Source organism: Rhinoderma darwinii, assembly GCF_050947455.1.
Source record: "Rhinoderma darwinii isolate aRhiDar2 chromosome 5 unlocalized genomic scaffold, aRhiDar2.hap1 SUPER_5_unloc_19, whole genome shotgun sequence".
NCBI classification, from domain to species: domain Eukaryota; kingdom Metazoa; phylum Chordata; class Amphibia; order Anura; family Rhinodermatidae; genus Rhinoderma; species Rhinoderma darwinii.
The window spans coordinates 100,139-117,270 of NW_027461775.1; the positions used below are offsets into that span (position 1 = coordinate 100,139).

The 17,132-nt window shown below is 47.7% G+C and overlaps 12 non-coding genes across 12 annotated transcripts; all 12 read left to right on the plus strand.

Moving 5' to 3' along the window:
• The first annotated feature begins 179 nt into the window (after nucleotides 1–179).
• On the plus strand, nucleotides 180–370 carry LOC142686756 (U2 spliceosomal RNA). The gene has a single exon (XR_012856066.1). It is a non-coding gene; the product is annotated as a U2 spliceosomal RNA (small nuclear RNA).
• Nucleotides 371–1,650: 1,280 nt separating this feature from the next.
• LOC142686758 (U2 spliceosomal RNA) lies at nucleotides 1,651–1,841 on the plus strand. The gene has a single exon (XR_012856068.1). It is a non-coding gene; the product is annotated as a U2 spliceosomal RNA (small nuclear RNA).
• A 1,276-nt stretch (nucleotides 1,842–3,117) lies between these two features.
• Nucleotides 3,118–3,308, plus strand: LOC142687121 (U2 spliceosomal RNA). The gene has a single exon (XR_012856397.1). It is a non-coding gene; the product is annotated as a U2 spliceosomal RNA (small nuclear RNA).
• A 1,300-nt stretch (nucleotides 3,309–4,608) lies between these two features.
• Nucleotides 4,609–4,799, plus strand: LOC142687122 (U2 spliceosomal RNA). Its single transcript, XR_012856398.1, has one exon. It is a non-coding gene; the product is annotated as a U2 spliceosomal RNA (small nuclear RNA).
• Nucleotides 4,800–6,087: 1,288 nt separating this feature from the next.
• LOC142686759 (U2 spliceosomal RNA) lies at nucleotides 6,088–6,278 on the plus strand. Its single transcript, XR_012856069.1, has one exon. It is a non-coding gene; the product is annotated as a U2 spliceosomal RNA (small nuclear RNA).
• A 1,280-nt stretch (nucleotides 6,279–7,558) lies between these two features.
• Nucleotides 7,559–7,749, plus strand: LOC142686760 (U2 spliceosomal RNA). The gene has a single exon (XR_012856070.1). It is a non-coding gene; the product is annotated as a U2 spliceosomal RNA (small nuclear RNA).
• A 1,284-nt stretch (nucleotides 7,750–9,033) lies between these two features.
• On the plus strand, nucleotides 9,034–9,224 carry LOC142686761 (U2 spliceosomal RNA). The gene has a single exon (XR_012856071.1). It is a non-coding gene; the product is annotated as a U2 spliceosomal RNA (small nuclear RNA).
• Nucleotides 9,225–10,516: 1,292 nt separating this feature from the next.
• LOC142686762 (U2 spliceosomal RNA) lies at nucleotides 10,517–10,707 on the plus strand. Its single transcript, XR_012856072.1, has one exon. It is a non-coding gene; the product is annotated as a U2 spliceosomal RNA (small nuclear RNA).
• A 1,292-nt stretch (nucleotides 10,708–11,999) lies between these two features.
• Nucleotides 12,000–12,190, plus strand: LOC142686763 (U2 spliceosomal RNA). The gene has a single exon (XR_012856073.1). It is a non-coding gene; the product is annotated as a U2 spliceosomal RNA (small nuclear RNA).
• A 1,284-nt stretch (nucleotides 12,191–13,474) lies between these two features.
• Nucleotides 13,475–13,665, plus strand: LOC142686765 (U2 spliceosomal RNA). Its single transcript, XR_012856074.1, has one exon. It is a non-coding gene; the product is annotated as a U2 spliceosomal RNA (small nuclear RNA).
• A 1,312-nt stretch (nucleotides 13,666–14,977) lies between these two features.
• On the plus strand, nucleotides 14,978–15,168 carry LOC142686766 (U2 spliceosomal RNA). Its single transcript, XR_012856075.1, has one exon. It is a non-coding gene; the product is annotated as a U2 spliceosomal RNA (small nuclear RNA).
• Nucleotides 15,169–16,444: 1,276 nt separating this feature from the next.
• LOC142686767 (U2 spliceosomal RNA) lies at nucleotides 16,445–16,635 on the plus strand. The gene has a single exon (XR_012856076.1). It is a non-coding gene; the product is annotated as a U2 spliceosomal RNA (small nuclear RNA).
• The last annotated feature ends 497 nt before the right edge of the window (nucleotides 16,636–17,132 follow it).

A 17,132-nucleotide genomic window follows, 5' to 3' on the forward strand; every position in this document is an offset into this window, starting at 1 on the left:
TGCAAGCAAAAGAAGCAAATCCTGTCTGGCTTCCTCTCCGGCCTTTATTCACCTCCCGTGTAGCTGTGAGTGTGTGAGCCTGCAGGGCCCCATGGAATTGCCTAGAAGTAGGCTGAATCGCTGCAAGGGCTGAACAGCAGTATCGGGCAGGCTCGGGCAACGCGCGGCCCGTTCGGGTTATCGCTTCTCGGCCTTTTGGCTAAGATCAAGTGTAGTATCTGTTCTTATCAGTTTAATATCTGATACGTCCCCTATCTGGGGACCATATATTAAATGGATTTTTAGAACAGGGAGATGGAAATAGAGCTTGCTCTGTCCACTCCACGCATTGACCTGGTATTGCAGTATTTCCAGGACCGGTGCACCCTTTCCTTATGTGTTGACTAAAAGCAGATTCCAAAAGTGTTTTTTGTCTTTGCTATTGTTTCTGTCTTTCTGAAGGGATCTCCCCTTTTAATCCCATTATTTCAACACCTGTTGGACAATGCATGAGTGATAATGAGCTCATTGATTAAATGCAATTAATGAATAGATTGCCACCTCTTGTTGTGTGTCGTCTGTGTTTCTGTGTTTCCGGCATTTCACATTGGAACACCTCATTCACCTTCCTTGTCTTCTCTCCGCCCTCCCTTTTAGGTAAGTTAAAGAGCTGCACCTGAGCCAGCCACTGATTGATTGATTGATTGATTGATTGATTGATTGATTGATTGATGCAGCACAACAGTCAAATAGTGGAGTGGAGTAGGGGAACAGCAAACAGCCAATAAAGCAGCCCGCCCGCTCGCCTGCCCGCCACAATGGACCTACCTGTGTACACTAGATGGATGTGATGGAATGTACTGTCGTCCCTACATTTCAAGAAGAAGTAAGAATTGCAGTTGCAACAAAGCCTTGCTTGCCTACAAAGAGAGCAGCAATTTGGATTTGTTACTATGTTACCTAGAAGAATAACAAACTGTGCAAGGATGGAGGTTGTAGGAGCAAGGAGAAGTTGTCTGTAAAGTTGGTGGATGCCTATTTTCCATTTTGCAGTCCCTTGTCTCCCTCTTGTGGCCTCCTGGAGGCAACTAGCTGTGCAAAAAAAAGACAGCCTGGCGGCCGGCTGTTGCAGTGTTGCCCTCTCAGGCAACACTGAGTGACTGACTGAGCCTCACCGTCTTATATAAAGTTCAGACGGAACTTTGCACGTGTCATAGTGGAGCCCTCAGGATTCCAGAGCCAGCTTTCTGACATCATAATGGGGCCTCAGAGATAAAAGCCTGGGCCCAGGCAGTGTTGGTCAGTGCTGCTCAGCAGGCAGCACTGGACTGGACTGGATTACAGCTGATACAAGGTGTGAAGGAACAAGGGGTGGCTGTGGGCATGCACTTGCTGCCGCTGCCAGTGTTTATCTGCATGGCAGCAGGGCATTTGGGCGTTGCCAGGAAGGCGTTTTTATGTAGATTCCTCCTCTTTCAGCACTGCATTGTGGTGCAAGCAAAAGAAGCAAATCCTGTCTGGCTTCCTCTCCGGCCTTTATTCACCTCCCGTGTAGCTGTGAGTGTGTGAGCCTGCAGGGCCCCATGGAATTGCCTAGAAGTAGGCTGAATCGCTGCAAGGGCTGAACAGCAGTATCGGGCAGGCTCGGGCAACGCGCGGCCCGTTCGGGTTATCGCTTCTCGGCCTTTTGGCTAAGATCAAGTGTAGTATCTGTTCTTATCAGTTTAATATCTGATACGTCCCCTATCTGGGGACCATATATTAAATGGATTTTTAGAACAGGGAGATGGAAATAGAGCTTGCTCTGTCCACTCCACGCATTGACCTGGTATTGCAGTATTTCCAGGACCGGTGCACCCTTTCCTTATGTGTTGACTAAAAGCAGATTCCAAAAGTGTTTTTTGTCTTTGCTATTGTTTCTGTCTTTCTGAAGGGATCTCCCCTTTTAATCCCATTATTTCAACACCTGTTGGACAATGCATGAGTGATAATGAGCTCATTGATTAAATGCAATTAATGAATAGATTGCCACCTCTTGTTGTGTGTCGTCTGTGTTTCTGTGTTTCCGGCATTTCACATTGGAACACCTCATTCACCTTCCTTGTCTTCTCTCCGCCCTCCCTTTTAGGTAAGTTAAAGAGCTGCACCTGAGCCAGCCACTGATTGATTGATTGATTGATTGATTGATTGATTGATTGATGCAGCACAACAGTCAAATAGTGGAGTGGAGTAGGGGAACAGCAAACAGCCAATAAAGCAGCCCGCCCGCTCGCCTGCCCGCCACAATGGACCTACCTGTGTACACTAGATGGATGTGATGGAATGTACTGTCGTCCCTACATTTCAAGAAGAAGTAAGAATTGCAGTTGCAACAAAGCCTTGATTGCCTACAAAGAGAGCAGCAATTTGGATTTGTTACTATGTTACCTAGAAGAATAACAAACTGTGCAAGGATGGAGGTTGTAGGAGCAAGGAGAAGTTGTCTGTAAAGTTGGTGGATGCCTATTTTCCATTTTGCAGTCCCTTGTCTCCCTCTTGTGGCCTCCTGGAGGCAACTAGCTGTGCAAAAAAAAGACAGCCTGGCGGCCGGCTGTTGCAGTGTTGCCCTCTCAGGCAACACTGAGTGACTGACTGAGCCTCACCGTCTTATATAAAGTTCAGACGGAACTTTGCACGTGTCATAGTGGAGCCCTCAGGATTCCAGAGCCAGCTTTCTGACATCATAATGGGGCCTCAGAGATAAAAGCCTGGGCCCAGGCAGTGTTGGTCAGTGCTGCTCAGCAGGCAGCACTGGACTGGACTGGATTACAGCTGATACAAGGTGTGAAGGAACAAGGGGTGGCTGTGGGCATGCACTTGCTGCCGCTGCCAGTGTTTATCTGCATGGCAGCAGGGCATTTGGGCGTTGCCAGGAAGGCGTTTTTATGTAGATTCCTCCTCTTTCAGCACTGCATTGTGGTGCAAGCAAAAGAAGCAAATCCTGTCTGGCTTCCTCTCCGGCCTTTATTCACCTCCCGTGTAGCTGTGAGTGTGTGAGCCTGCAGGGCCCCATGGAATTGCCTAGAAGTAGGCTGAATCGCTGCAAGGGCTGAACAGCAGTATCGGGCAGGCTCGGGCAACGCGCGGCCCGTTCGGGTTATCGCTTCTCGGCCTTTTGGCTAAGATCAAGTGTAGTATCTGTTCTTATCAGTTTAATATCTGATACGTCCCCTATCCGGGGACCATATATTAAATGGATTTTTAGAACAGGGAGATGGAAATAGAGCTTGCTCTGTCCACTCCACGCATTGACCTGGTATTGCAGTATTTCCAGGACCGGTGCACCCTTTCCTTATGTGTTGACTAAAAGCAGATTCCAAAAGTGTTTTTTGTCTTTGCTATTGTTTCTGTCTTTCTGAAGGGATCTCCCCTTTTAATCCCATTATTTCAACACCTGTTGGACAATGCATGAGTGATAATGAGCTCATTGATTAAATGCAATTAATGAATAGATTGCCACCTCTTGTTGTGTGTCGTCTGTGTTTCTGTGTTTCCGGCATTTCACATTGGAACACCTCATTCACCTTCCTTGTCTTCTCTCCGCCCTCCCTTTTAGGTAAGTTAAAGAGCTGCACCTGAGCCAGCCACTGATTGATTGATTGATTGATTGATTGATTGATTGATTGATTGATTGATTGATTGATTGATTGATGCAGCACAACAGTCAAATAGTGGAGTGGAGTAGGGGAACAGCAAACAGCCAATAAAGCAGCCCGCCCGCTCGCCTGCCCGCCACAATGGACCTACCTGTGTACACTAGATGGATGTGATGGAATGTACTGTCGTCCCTACATTTCAAGAAGAAGTAAGAATTGCAGTTGCAACAAAGCCTTGCTTGCCTACAAAGAGAGCAGCAATTTGGATTTGTTACTATGTTACCTAGAAGAATAACAAACTGTGCAAGGATGGAGGTTGTAGGAGCAAGGAGAAGTTGTCTGTAAAGTTGGTGGATGCCTATTTTCCATTTTGCAGTCCCTTGTCTCCCTCTTGTGGCCTCCTGGAGGCAACTAGCTGTGCAAAAAAAAGACAGCCTGGCGGCCGGCTGTTGCAGTGTTGCCCTCTCAGGCAACACTGAGTGACTGACTGAGCCTCACCGTCTTATATAAAGTTCAGACGGAACGTTGCACGTGTCATAGTGGAGCCCTCAGGATTCCAGAGCCAGCTTTCTGACATCATAATGGGGCCTCAGAGATAAAAGCCTGGGCCCAGGCAGTGTTGGTCAGTGCTGCTCAGCAGGCAGCACTGGACTGGACTGGATTACAGCTGATACAAGGTGTGAAGGAACAAGGGGTGGCTGTGGGCATGCACTTGCTGCCGCTGCCAGTGTTTATCTGCATGGCAGCAGGGCATTTGGGCGTTGCCAGGAAGGCGTTTTTATGTAGATTCCTCCTCTTTCAGCACTGCATTGTGGTGCAAGCAAAAGAAGCAAATCCTGTCTGGCTTCCTCTTCGGCCTTTATTCACCTCCCGTGTAGCTGTGAGTGTGTGAGCCTGCAGGGCCCCATGGAATTGCCTAGAAGTAGGCTGAATCGCTGCAAGGGCTGAACAGCAGTATCGGGCAGGCTCGGGCAACGCGCGGCCCGTTCGGGTTATCGCTTCTCGGCCTTTTGGCTAAGATCAAGTGTAGTATCTGTTCTTATCAGTTTAATATCTGATACGTCCCCTATCCGGGGACCATATATTAAATGGATTTTTAGAACAGGGAGATGGAAATAGAGCTTGCTCTGTCCACTCCACGCATTGACCTGGTATTGCAGTATTTCCAGGACCGGTGCACCCTTTCCTTATGTGTTGACTAAAAGCAGATTCCAAAAGTGTTTTTTGTCTTTGCTATTGTTTCTGTCTTTCTGAAGGGATCTCCCCTTTTAATCCCATTATTTCAACACCTGTTGGACAATGCATGAGTGATAATGAGCTCATTGATTAAATGCAATTAATGAATAGATTGCCACCTCTTGTTGTGTGTCGTCTGTGTTTCTGTGTTTCCGGCATTTCACATTGGAACACCTCATTCACCTTCCTTGTCTTCTCTCCGCCCTCCCTTTTAGGTAAGTTAAAGAGCTGCACCTGAGCCAGCCACTGATTGATTGATTGATTGATTGATTGATTGATTGATTGATTGATTGATTGATGCAGCACAACAGTCAAATAGTGGAGTGGAGTAGGGGAACAGCAAACAGCCAATAAAGCAGCCCGCCCGCTCGCCTGCCCGCCACAATGGACCTACCTGTGTACACTAGATGGATGTGATGGAATGTACTGTCGTCCCTACATTTCAAGAAGAAGTAAGAATTGCAGTTGCAACAAAGCCTTGCTTGCCTACAAAGAGAGCAGCAATTTGGATTTGTTACTATGTTACCTAGAAGAATAACAAACTGTGCAAGGATGGAGGTTGTAGGAGCAAGGAGAAGTTGTCTGTAAAGTTGGTGGATGCCTATTTTCCATTTTGCAGTCCCTTGTCTCCCTCTTGTGGCCTCCTGGAGGCAACTAGCTGTGCAAAAAAAAGACAGCCTGGCGGCCGGCTGTTGCAGTGTTGCCCTCTCAGGCAACACTGAGTGACTGACTGAGCCTCACCGTCTTATATAAAGTTCAGACGGAACTTTGCACGTGTCATAGTGGAGCCCTCAGGATTCCAGAGCCAGCTTTCTGACATCATAATGGGGCCTCAGAGATAAAAGCCTGGGCCCAGGCAGTGTTGGTCAGTGCTGCTCAGCAGGCAGCACTGGACTGGACTGGATTACAGCTGATACAAGGTGTGAAGGAACAAGGGGTGGCTGTGGGCATGCACTTGCTGCCGCTGCCAGTGTTTATCTGCATGGCAGCAGGGCATTTGGGCGTTGCCAGGAAGGCGTTTTTATGTAGATTCCTCCTCTTTCAGCACTGCATTGTGGTGCAAGCAAAAGAAGCAAATCCTGTCTGGCTTCCTCTCCGGCCTTTATTCACCTCCCGTGTAGCTGTGAGTGTGTGAGCCTGCAGGGCCCCATGGAATTGCCTAGAAGTAGGCTGAATCGCTGCAAGGGCTGAACAGCAGTATCGGGCAGGCTCGGGCAACGCGCGGCCCGTTCGGGTTATCGCTTCTCGGCCTTTTGGCTAAGATCAAGTGTAGTATCTGTTCTTATCAGTTTAATATCTGATACGTCCCCTATCTGGGGACCATATATTAAATGGATTTTTAGAACAGGGAGATGGAAATAGAGCTTGCTCTGTCCACTCCACGCATTGACCTGGTATTGCAGTATTTCCAGGACCGGTGCACCCTTTCCTTATGTGTTGACTAAAAGCAGATTCCAAAAGTGTTTTTTGTCTTTGCTATTGTTTCTGTCTTTCTGAAGGGATCTCCCCTTTTAATCCCATTATTTCAACACCTGTTGGACAATGCATGAGTGATAATGAGCTCATTGATTAAATGCAATTAATGAATAGATTGCCACCTCTTGTTGTGTGTCGTCTGTGTTTCTGTGTTTCCGGCATTTCACATTGGAACACCTCATTCACCTTCCTTGTCTTCTCTCCGCCCTCCCTTTTAGGTAAGTTAAAGAGCTGCACCTGAGCCAGCCACTGATTGATTGATTGATTGATTGATGGATTGATTGATTGATTGATGCAGCACAACAGTCAAATAGTGGAGTGGAGTAGGGGAACAGCAAACAGCCAATAAAGCAGCCCGCCCGCTCGCCTGCCCGCCACAATGGACCTACCTGTGTACACTAGATGGATGTGATGGAATGTACTGTCGTCCCTACATTTCAAGAAGAAGTAAGAATTGCAGTTGCAACAAAGCCTTGCTTGCCTACAAAGAGAGCAGCAATTTGGATTTGTTACTATGTTACCTAGAAGAATAACAAACTGTGCAAGGATGGAGGTTGTAGGAGCAAGGAGAAGTTGTCTGTAAAGTTGGTGGATGCCTATTTTCCATTTTGCAGTCCCTTGTCTCCCTCTTGTGGCCTCCTGGAGGCAACTAGCTGTGCAAAAAAAAGACAGCCTGGCGGCCGGCTGTTGCAGTGTTGCCCTCTCAGGCAACACTGAGTGACTGACTGAGCCTCACCGTCTTATATAAAGTTCAGACGGAACTTTGCACGTGTCATAGTGGAGCCCTCAGGATTCCAGAGCCAGCTTTCTGACATCATAATGGGGCCTCAGAGATAAAAGCCTGGGCCCAGGCAGTGTTGGTCAGTGCTGCTCAGCAGGCAGCACTGGACTGGACTGGATTACAGCTGATACAAGGTGTGAAGGAACAAGGGGTGGCTGTGGGCATGCACTTGCTGCCGCTGCCAGTGTTTATCTGCATGGCAGCAGGGCATTTGGGCGTTGCCAGGAAGGCGTTTTTATGTAGATTCCTCCTCTTTCAGCACTGCATTGTGGTGCAAGCAAAAGAAGCAAATCCTGTCTGGCTTCCTCTCCGGCCTTTATTCACCTCCCGTGTAGCTGTGAGTGTGTGAGCCTGCAGGGCCCCATGGAATTGCCTAGAAGTAGGCTGAATCGCTGCAAGGGCTGAACAGCAGTATCGGGCAGGCTCGGGCAACGCGCGGCCCGTTCGGGTTATCGCTTCTCGGCCTTTTGGCTAAGATCAAGTGTAGTATCTGTTCTTATCAGTTTAATATCTGATACGTCCCCTATCTGGGGACCATATATTAAATGGATTTTTAGAACAGGGAGATGGAAATAGAGCTTGCTCTGTCCACTCCACGCATTGACCTGGTATTGCAGTATTTCCAGGACCGGTGCACCCTTTCCTTATGTGTTGACTAAAAGCAGATTCCAAAAGTGTTTTTTGTCTTTGCTATTGTTTCTGTCTTTCTGAAGGGATCTCCCCTTTTAATCCCATTATTTCAACACCTGTTGGACAATGCATGAGTGATAATGAGCTCATTGATTAAATGCAATTAATGAATAGATTGCCACCTCTTGTTGTGTGTCGTCTGTGTTTCTGTGTTTCCGGCATTTCACATTGGAACACCTCATTCACCTTCCTTGTCTTCTCTCCGCCCTCCCTTTTAGGTAAGTTAAAGAGCTGCACCTGAGCCAGCCACTGATTGATTGATTGATTGATTGATTGATTGATTGATTGATTGATTGATGCAGCACAACAGTCAAATAGTGGAGTGGAGTAGGGGAACAGCAAACAGCCAATAAAACAGCCCGCCCGCTCGCCTGCCCGCCACAATGGACCTACCTGTGTACACTAGATGGATGTGATGGAATGTACTGTCGTCCCTACATTTCAAGAAGAAGTAAGAATTGCAGTTGCAACAAAGCCTTGCTTGCCTACAAAGAGAGCAGCAATTTGGATTTGTTACTATGTTACCTAGAAGAATAACAAACTGTGCAAGGATGGAGGTTGTAGGAGCAAGGAGAAGTTGTCTGTAAAGTTGGTGGATGCCTATTTTCCATTTTTTAGTCCCTTGTCTCCCTCTTGTGGCCTCCTGGAGGCAACTAGCTGTGCAAAAAAAAGACAGCCTGGCGGCCGGCTGTTGCAGTGTTGCCCTCTCAGGCAACACTGAGTGACTGACTGAGCCTCACCGTCTTATATAAAGTTCAGACGGAACTTTGCACGTGTCATAGTGGAGCCCTCAGGATTCCAGAGCCAGCTTTCTGACATCATAATGGGGCCTCAGAGATAAAAGCCTGGGCCCAGGCAGTGTTGGTCAGTGCTGCTCAGCAGGCAGCACTGGACTGGACTGGATTACAGCTGATACAAGGTGTGAAGGAACAAGGGGTGGCTGTGGGCATGCACTTGCTGCCGCTGCCAGTGTTTATCTGCATGGCAGCAGGGCATTTGGGCGTTGCCAGGAAGGCGTTTTTATGTAGATTCCTCCTCTTTCAGCACTGCATTGTGGTGCAAGCAAAAGAAGCAAATCCTGTCTGGCTTCCTCTCCGGCCTTTATTCACCTCCCGTGTAGCTGTGAGTGTGTGAGCCTGCAGGGCCCCATGGAATTGCCTAGAAGTAGGCTGAATCGCTGCAAGGGCTGAACAGCAGTATCGGGCAGGCTCGGGCAACGCGCGGCCCGTTCGGGTTATCGCTTCTCGGCCTTTTGGCTAAGATCAAGTGTAGTATCTGTTCTTATCAGTTTAATATCTGATACGTCCCCTATCTGGGGACCATATATTAAATGGATTTTTAGAACAGGGAGATGGAAATAGAGCTTGCTCTGTCCACTCCACGCATTGACCTGGTATTGCAGTATTTCCAGGACCGGTGCACCCTTTCCTTATGTGTTGACTAAAAGCAGATTCCAAAAGTGTTTTTTGTCTTTGCTATTGTTTCTGTCTTTCTGAAGGGATCTCCCCTTTTAATCCCATTATTTCAACACCTGTTGGACAATGCATGAGTGATAATGAGCTCATTGATTAAATGCAATTAATGAATAGATTGCCACCTCTTGTTGTGTGTCGTCTGTGTTTCTGTGTTTCCGGCATTTCACATTGGAACACCTCATTCACCTTCCTTGTCTTCTCTCCGCCCTCCCTTTTAGGTAAGTTAAAGAGCTGCACCTGAGCCAGCCACTGATTGATTGATTGATTGATTGATTGATTGATTGATTGATTGATTGATTGATTGATGCAGCACAACAGTCAAATAGTGGAGTGGAGTAGGGGAACAGCAAACAGCCAATAAAGCAGCCCGCCCGCTCGCCTGCCCGCCACAATGGACCTACCTGTGTACACTAGATGGATGTGATGGAATGTACTGTCGTCCCTACATTTCAAGAAGAAGTAAGAATTGCAGTTGCAACAAAGCCTTGCTTGCCTACAAAGAGAGCAGCAATTTGGATTTGTTACTATGTTACCTAGAAGAATAACAAACTGTGCAAGGATGGAGGTTGTAGGAGCAAGGAGAAGTTGTCTGTAAAGTTGGTGGATGCCTATTTTCCATTTTGCAGTCCCTTGTCTCCCTCTTGTGGCCTCCTGGAGGCAACTAGCTGTGCAAAAAAAAGACAGCCTGGCGGCCGGCTGTTGCAGTGTTGCCCTCTCAGGCAACACTGAGTGACTGACTGAGCCTCACCGTCTTATATAAAGTTCAGACGGAACTTTGCACGTGTCATAGTGGAGCCCTCAGGATTCCAGAGCCAGCTTTCTGACATCATAATGGGGCCTCAGAGATAAAAGCCTGGGCCCAGGCAGTGTTGGTCAGTGCTGCTCAGCAGGCAGCACTGGACTGGACTGGATTACAGCTGATACAAGGTGTGAAGGAACAAGGGGTGGCTGTGGGCATGCGCTTGCTGCCGCTGCCAGTGTTTATCTGCATGGCAGCAGGGCATTTGGGCGTTGCCAGGAAGGCGTTTTTATGTAGATTCCTCCTCTTTCAGCACTGCATTGTGGTGCAAGCAAAAGAAGCAAATCCTGTCTGGCTTCCTCTCCGGCCTTTATTCACCTCCCGTGTAGCTGTGAGTGTGTGAGCCTGCAGGGCCCCATGGAATTGCCTAGAAGTAGGCTGAATCGCTGCAAGGGCTGAACAGCAGTATCGGGCAGGCTCGGGCAACGCGCGGCCCGTTCGGGTTATCGCTTCTCGGCCTTTTGGCTAAGATCAAGTGTAGTATCTGTTCTTATCAGTTTAATATCTGATACGTCCCCTATCTGGGGACCATATATTAAATGGATTTTTAGAACAGGGAGATGGAAATAGAGCTTGCTCTGTCCACTCCACGCATTGACCTGGTATTGCAGTATTTCCAGGACCGGTGCACCCTTTCCTTATGTGTTGACTAAAAGCAGATTCCAAAAGTGTTTTTTGTCTTTGCTATTGTTTCTGTCTTTCTGAAGGGATCTCCCCTTTTAATCCCATTATTTCAACACCTGTTGGACAATGCATGAGTGATAATGAGCTCATTGATTAAATGCAATTAATGAATAGATTGCCACCTCTTGTTGTGTGTCGTCTGTGTTTCTGTGTTTCCGGCATTTCACATTGGAACACCTCATTCACCTTCCTTGTCTTCTCTCCGCCCTCCCTTTTAGGTAAGTTAAAGAGCTGTACCTGAGCCAGCCACTGATTGATTGATTGATTGATTGATTGATTGATTGATTGATTGATTGATTGATTGATGCAGCACAACAGTCAAATAGTGGAGTGGAGTAGGGGAACAGCAAACAGCCAATAAAGCAGCCCGCCCGCTCGCCTGCCCGCCACAATGGACCTACCTGTGTACACTAGATGGATGTGATGGAATGTACTGTCGTCCCTACATTTCAAGAAGAAGTAAGAATTGCAGTTGCAACAAAGCCTTGCTTGCCTACAAAGAGAGCAGCAATTTGTATTTGTTACTATGTTACCTAGAAGAATAACAAACTGTGCAAGGATGGAGGTTGTAGGAGCAAGGAGAAGTTGTCTGTAAAGTTGGTGGATGCCTATTTTCCATTTTGCAGTCCCTTGTCTCCCTCTTGTGGCCTCCTGGAGGCAACTAGCTGTGCAAAAAAAAGACAGCCTGGCGGCCGGCTGTTGCAGTGTTGCCCTCTCAGGCAACACTGAGTGACTGACTGAGCCTCACCGTCTTATATAAAGTTCAGACGGAACTTTGCACGTGTCATAGTGGAGCCCTCAGGATTCCAGAGCCAGCTTTCTGACATCATAATGGGGCCTCAGAGATAAAAGCCTGGGCCCAGGCAGTGTTGGTCAGTGCTGCTCAGCAGGCAGCACTGGACTGGACTGGATTACAGCTGATACAAGGTGTGAAGGAACAAGGGGTGGCTGTGGGCATGCACTTGCTGCCGCTGCCAGTGTTTATCTGCATGGCAGCAGGGCATTTGGGCGTTGCCAGGAAGGCGTTTTTATGTAGATTCCTCCTCTTTCAGCACTGCATTGTGGTGCAAGCAAAAGAAGCAAATCCTGTCTGGCTTCCTCTCCGGCCTTTATTCACCTCCCGTGTAGCTGTGAGTGTGTGAGCCTGCAGGGCCCCATGGAATTGCCTAGAAGTAGGCTGAATCGCTGCAAGGGCTGAACAGCAGTATCGGGCAGGCTCGGGCAACGCGCGGCCCGTTCGGGTTATCGCTTCTCGGCCTTTTGGCTAAGATCAAGTGTAGTATCTGTTCTTATCAGTTTAATATCTGATACGTCCCCTATCTGGGGACCATATATTAAATGGATTTTTAGAACAGGGAGATGGAAATAGAGCTTGCTCTGTCCACTCCACGCATTGACCTGGTATTGCAGTATTTCCAGGACCGGTGCACCCTTTCCTTATGTGTTGACTAAAAGCAGATTCCAAAAGTGTTTTTTGTCTTTGCTATTGTTTCTGTCTTTCTGAAGGGATCTCCCCTTTTAATCCCATTATTTCAACACCTGTTGGACAATGCATGAGTGATAATGAGCTCATTGATTAAATGCAATTAATGAATAGATTGCCACCTCTTGTTGTGTGTCGTCTGTGTTTCTGTGTTTCCGGCATTTCACATTGGAACACCTCATTCACCTTCCTTGTCTTCTCTCCGCCCTCCCTTTTAGGTAAGTTAAAGAGCTGCACCTGAGCCAGCCACTGATTGATTGATTGATTGATTGATTGATTGATTGATTGATTGATTGATGCAGCACAACAGTCAAATAGTGGAGTGGAGTAGGGGAACAGCAAACAGCCAATAAAGCAGCCCGCCCGCTCGCCTGCCCGCCACAATGGACCTACCTGTGTACACTAGATGGATGTGATGGAATGTACTGTCGTCCCTACATTTCAAGAAGAAGTAAGAATTGCAGTTGCAACAAAGCCTTGCTTGCCTACAAAGAGAGCAGCAATTTGGATTTGTTACTATGTTACCTAGAAGAATAACAAACTGTGCAAGGATGGAGGTTGTAGGAGCAAGGAGAAGTTGTCTGTAAAGTTGGTGGATGCCTATTTTCCATTTTGCAGTCCCTTGTCTCCCTCTTGTGGCCTCCTGGAGGCAACTAGCTGTGCAAAAAAAAGACAGCCTGGCGGCCGGCTGTTGCAGTGTTGCCCTCTCAGGCAACACTGAGTGACTGACTGAGCCTCACCGTCTTATATAAAGTTCAGACGGAACTTTGCACGTGTCATAGTGGAGCCCTCAGGATTCCAGAGCCAGCTTTCTGACATCATAATGGGGCCTCAGAGATAAAAGCCTGGGCCCAGGCAGTGTTGGTCAGTGCTGCTCAGCAGGCAGCACTGGACTGGACTGGATTACAGCTGATACAAGGTGTGAAGGAACAAGGGGTGGCTGTGGGCATGCACTTGCTGCCGCTGCCAGTGTTTATCTGCATGGCAGCAGGGCATTTGGGCGTTGCCAGGAAGGCGTTTTTATGTAGATTCCTCCTCTTTCAGCACTGCATTGTGGTGCAAGCAAAAGAAGCAAATCCTGTCTGGCTTCCTCTCCAGCCTTTATTCACCTCCCGTGTAGCTGTGAGTGTGTGAGCCTGCAGGGCCCCATGGAATTGCCTAGAAGTAGGCTGAATCGCTGCAAGGGCTGAACAGCAGTATCGGGCAGGCTCGGGCAACGCGCGGCCCGTTCGGGTTATCGCTTCTCGGCCTTTTGGCTAAGATCAAGTGTAGTATCTGTTCTTATCAGTTTAATATCTGATACGTCCCCTATCTGGGGACCATATATTAAATGGATTTTTAGAACAGGGAGATGGAAATAGAGCTTGCTCTGTCCACTCCACGCATTGACCTGGTATTGCAGTATTTCCAGGACCGGTGCACCCTTTCCTTATGTGTTGACTAAAAGCAGATTCCAAAAGTGTTTTTTGTCTTTGCTATTGTTTCTGTCTTTCTGAAGGGATCTCCCCTTTTAATCCCATTATTTCAACACCTGTTGGACAATGCATGAGTGATAATGAGCTCATTGATTAAATGCAATTAATGAATAGATTGCCACCTCTTGTTGTGTGTCGTCTGTGTTTCTGTGTTTCCGGCATTTCACATTGGAACACCTCATTCACCTTCCTTGTCTTCTCTCCGCCCTCCCTTTTAGGTAAGTTAAAGAGCTGCACCTGAGCCAGCCACTGATTGATTGATTGATTGATTGATTGATTGATTGATTGATTGATTGATTGATTGATTGATTGATTGATTGATTGATGCAGCACAACAGTCAAATAGTGGAGTGGAGTAGGGGAACAGCAAACAGCCAATAAAGCAGCCCGCCCGCTCGCCTGCCCGCCACAATGGACCTACCTGTGTACACTAGATGGATGTGATGGAATGTACTGTCGTCCCTACATTTCAAGAAGAAGTAAGAATTGCAGTTGCAACAAAGCCTTGCTTGCCTACAAAGAGAGCAGCAATTTGGATTTGTTACTATGTTACCTAGAAGAATAACAAACTGTGCAAGGATGGAGGTTGTAGGAGCAAGGAGAAGTTGTCTGTAAAGTTGGTGGATGCCTATTTTCCATTTTGCAGTCCCTTGTCTCCCTCTTGTGGCCTCCTGGAGGCAACTAGCTGTGCAAAAAAAAGACAGCCTGGCGGCCGGCTGTTGCAGTGTTGCCCTCTCAGGCAACACTGAGTGACTGACTGAGCCTCACCGTCTTATATAAAGTTCAGACGGAACTTTGCACGTGTCATAGTGGAGCCCTCAGGATTCCAGAGCCAGCTTTCTGACATCATAATGGGGCCTCAGAGATAAAAGCCTGGGCCCAGGCAGTGTTGGTCAGTGCTGCTCAGCAGGCAGCACTGGACTGGACTGGATTACAGCTGATACAAGGTGTGAAGGAACAAGGGGTGGCTGTGGGCATGCACTTGCTGCCGCTGCCAGTGTTTATCTGCATGGCAGCAGGGCATTTGGGCGTTGCCAGGAAGGCGTTTTTATGTAGATTCCTCCTCTTTCAGCACTGCATTGTGGTGCAAGCAAAAGAAGCAAATCCTGTCTGGCTTCCTCTCCGGCCTTTATTCACCTCCCGTGTAGCTGTGAGTGTGTGAGCCTGCAGGGCCCCATGGAATTGCCTAGAAGTAGGCTGAATCGCTGCAAGGGCTGAACAGCAGTATCGGGCAGGCTCGGGCAACGCGCGGCCCGTTCGGGTTATCGCTTCTCGGCCTTTTGGCTAAGATCAAGTGTAGTATCTGTTCTTATCAGTTTAATATCTGATACGTCCCCTATCTGGGGACCATATATTAAATGGATTTTTAGAACAGGGAGATGGAAATAGAGCTTGCTCTGTCCACTCCACGCATTGACCTGGTATTGCAGTATTTCCAGGACCGGTGCACCCTTTCCTTATGTGTTGACTAAAAGCAGATTCCAAAAGTGTTTTTTGTCTTTGCTATTGTTTCTGTCTTTCTGAAGGGATCTCCCCTTTTAATCCCATTATTTCAACACCTGTTGGACAATGCATGAGTGATAATGAGCTCATTGATTAAATGCAATTAATGAATAGATTGCCACCTCTTGTTGTGTGTCGTCTGTGTTTCTGTGTTTCCGGCATTTCACATTGGAACACCTCATTCACCTTCCTTGTCTTCTCTCCGCCCTCCCTTTTAGGTAAGTTAAAGAGCTGCACCTGAGCCAGCCACTGATTGATTGATTGATTGATTGATTGATTGATTGATTGATGCAGCACAACAGTCAAATAGTGGAGTGGAGTAGGGGAACAGCAAACAGCCAATAAAGCAGCCTGCCCGCTCGCCTGCCCGCCACAATGGACCTACCTGTGTACACTAGATGGATGTGATGGAATGTACTGTCGTCCCTACATTTCAAGAAGAAGTAAGAATTGCAGTTGCAACAAAGCCTTGCTTGCCTACAAAGAGAGCAGCAATTTGGATTTGTTACTATGTTACCTAGAAGAATAACAAACTGTGCAAGGATGGAGGTTGTAGGAGCAAGGAGAAGTTGTCTGTAAAGTTGGTGGATGCCTATTTTCCATTTTGCAGTCCCTTGTCTCCCTCTTGTGGCCTCCTGGAGGCAACTAGCTGTGCAAAAAAAAGACAGCCTGGCGGCCGGCTGTTGCAGTGTTGCCCTCTCAGGCAACACTGAGTGACTGACTGAGCCTCACCGTCTTATATAAAGTTCAAACGGAACTTTGCACGTGTCATAGTGGAGCCCTCAGGATTCCAGAGCCAGCTTTCTGACATCATAATGGGGCCTCAGAGATAAAAGCCTGGGCCCAGGCAGTGTTGGTCAGTGCTGCTCAGCAGGCAGCACTGGACTGGACTGGATTACAGCTGATACAAGGTGTGAAGGAACAAGGGGTGGCTGTGGGCATGCACTTGCTGCCGCTGCCAGTGTTTATCTGCATGGCAGCAGGGCATTTGGGCGTTGCCAGGAAGGCGTTTTTATGTAGATTCCTCCTCTTTCAGCACTGCATTGTGGTGCAAGCAAAAGAAGCAAATCCTGTCTGGCTTCCTCTCCGGCCTTTATTCACCTCCCGTGTAGCTGTGAGTGTGTGAGCCTGCAGGGCCCCATGGAATTGCCTAGAAGTAGGCTGAATCGCTGCAAGGGCTGAACAGCAGTATCGGGCAGGCTCGGGCAACGCGCGGCCCGTTCGGGTTATCGCTTCTCGGCCTTTTGGCTAAGATCAAGTGTAGTATCTGTTCTTATCAGTTTAATATCTGATACGTCCCCTATCTGGGGACCATATATTAAATGGATTTTTAGAACAGGGAGATGGAAATAGAGCTTGCTCTGTCCACTCCACGCATTGACCTGGTATTGCAGTATTTCCAGGACCGGTGCACCCTTTCCTTATGTGTTGACTAAAAGCAGATTCCAAAAGTGTTTTTTGTCTTTGCTATTGTTTCTGTCTTTCTGAAGGGATCTCCCCTTTTAATCCCATTATTTCAACACCTGTTGGACAATGCATGAGTGATAATGAGCTCATTGATTAAATGCAATTAATGAATAGATTGCCACCTCTTGTTGTGTGTCGTCTGTGTTTCTGTGTTTCCGGCATTTCACATTGGAACACCTCATTCACCTTCCTTGTCTTCTCTCCGCCCTCCCTTTTAGGTAAGTTAAAGAGCTGCACCTGAGCCAGCCACTGATTGATTGATTGATTGATTGATTGATTGATTGATTGATTGATTGCAGCACAACAGTCAAATAGTGGAGTGGAGTAGGGGAACAGCAAACAGCCAATAAAGCAGCCCGCCCGCTCGCCTGCCCGCCACAATGGACCTACCTGTGTACACTAGATGGATGTGATGGAATGTACTGTCGTCCCTACATTTCAAGAAGAAG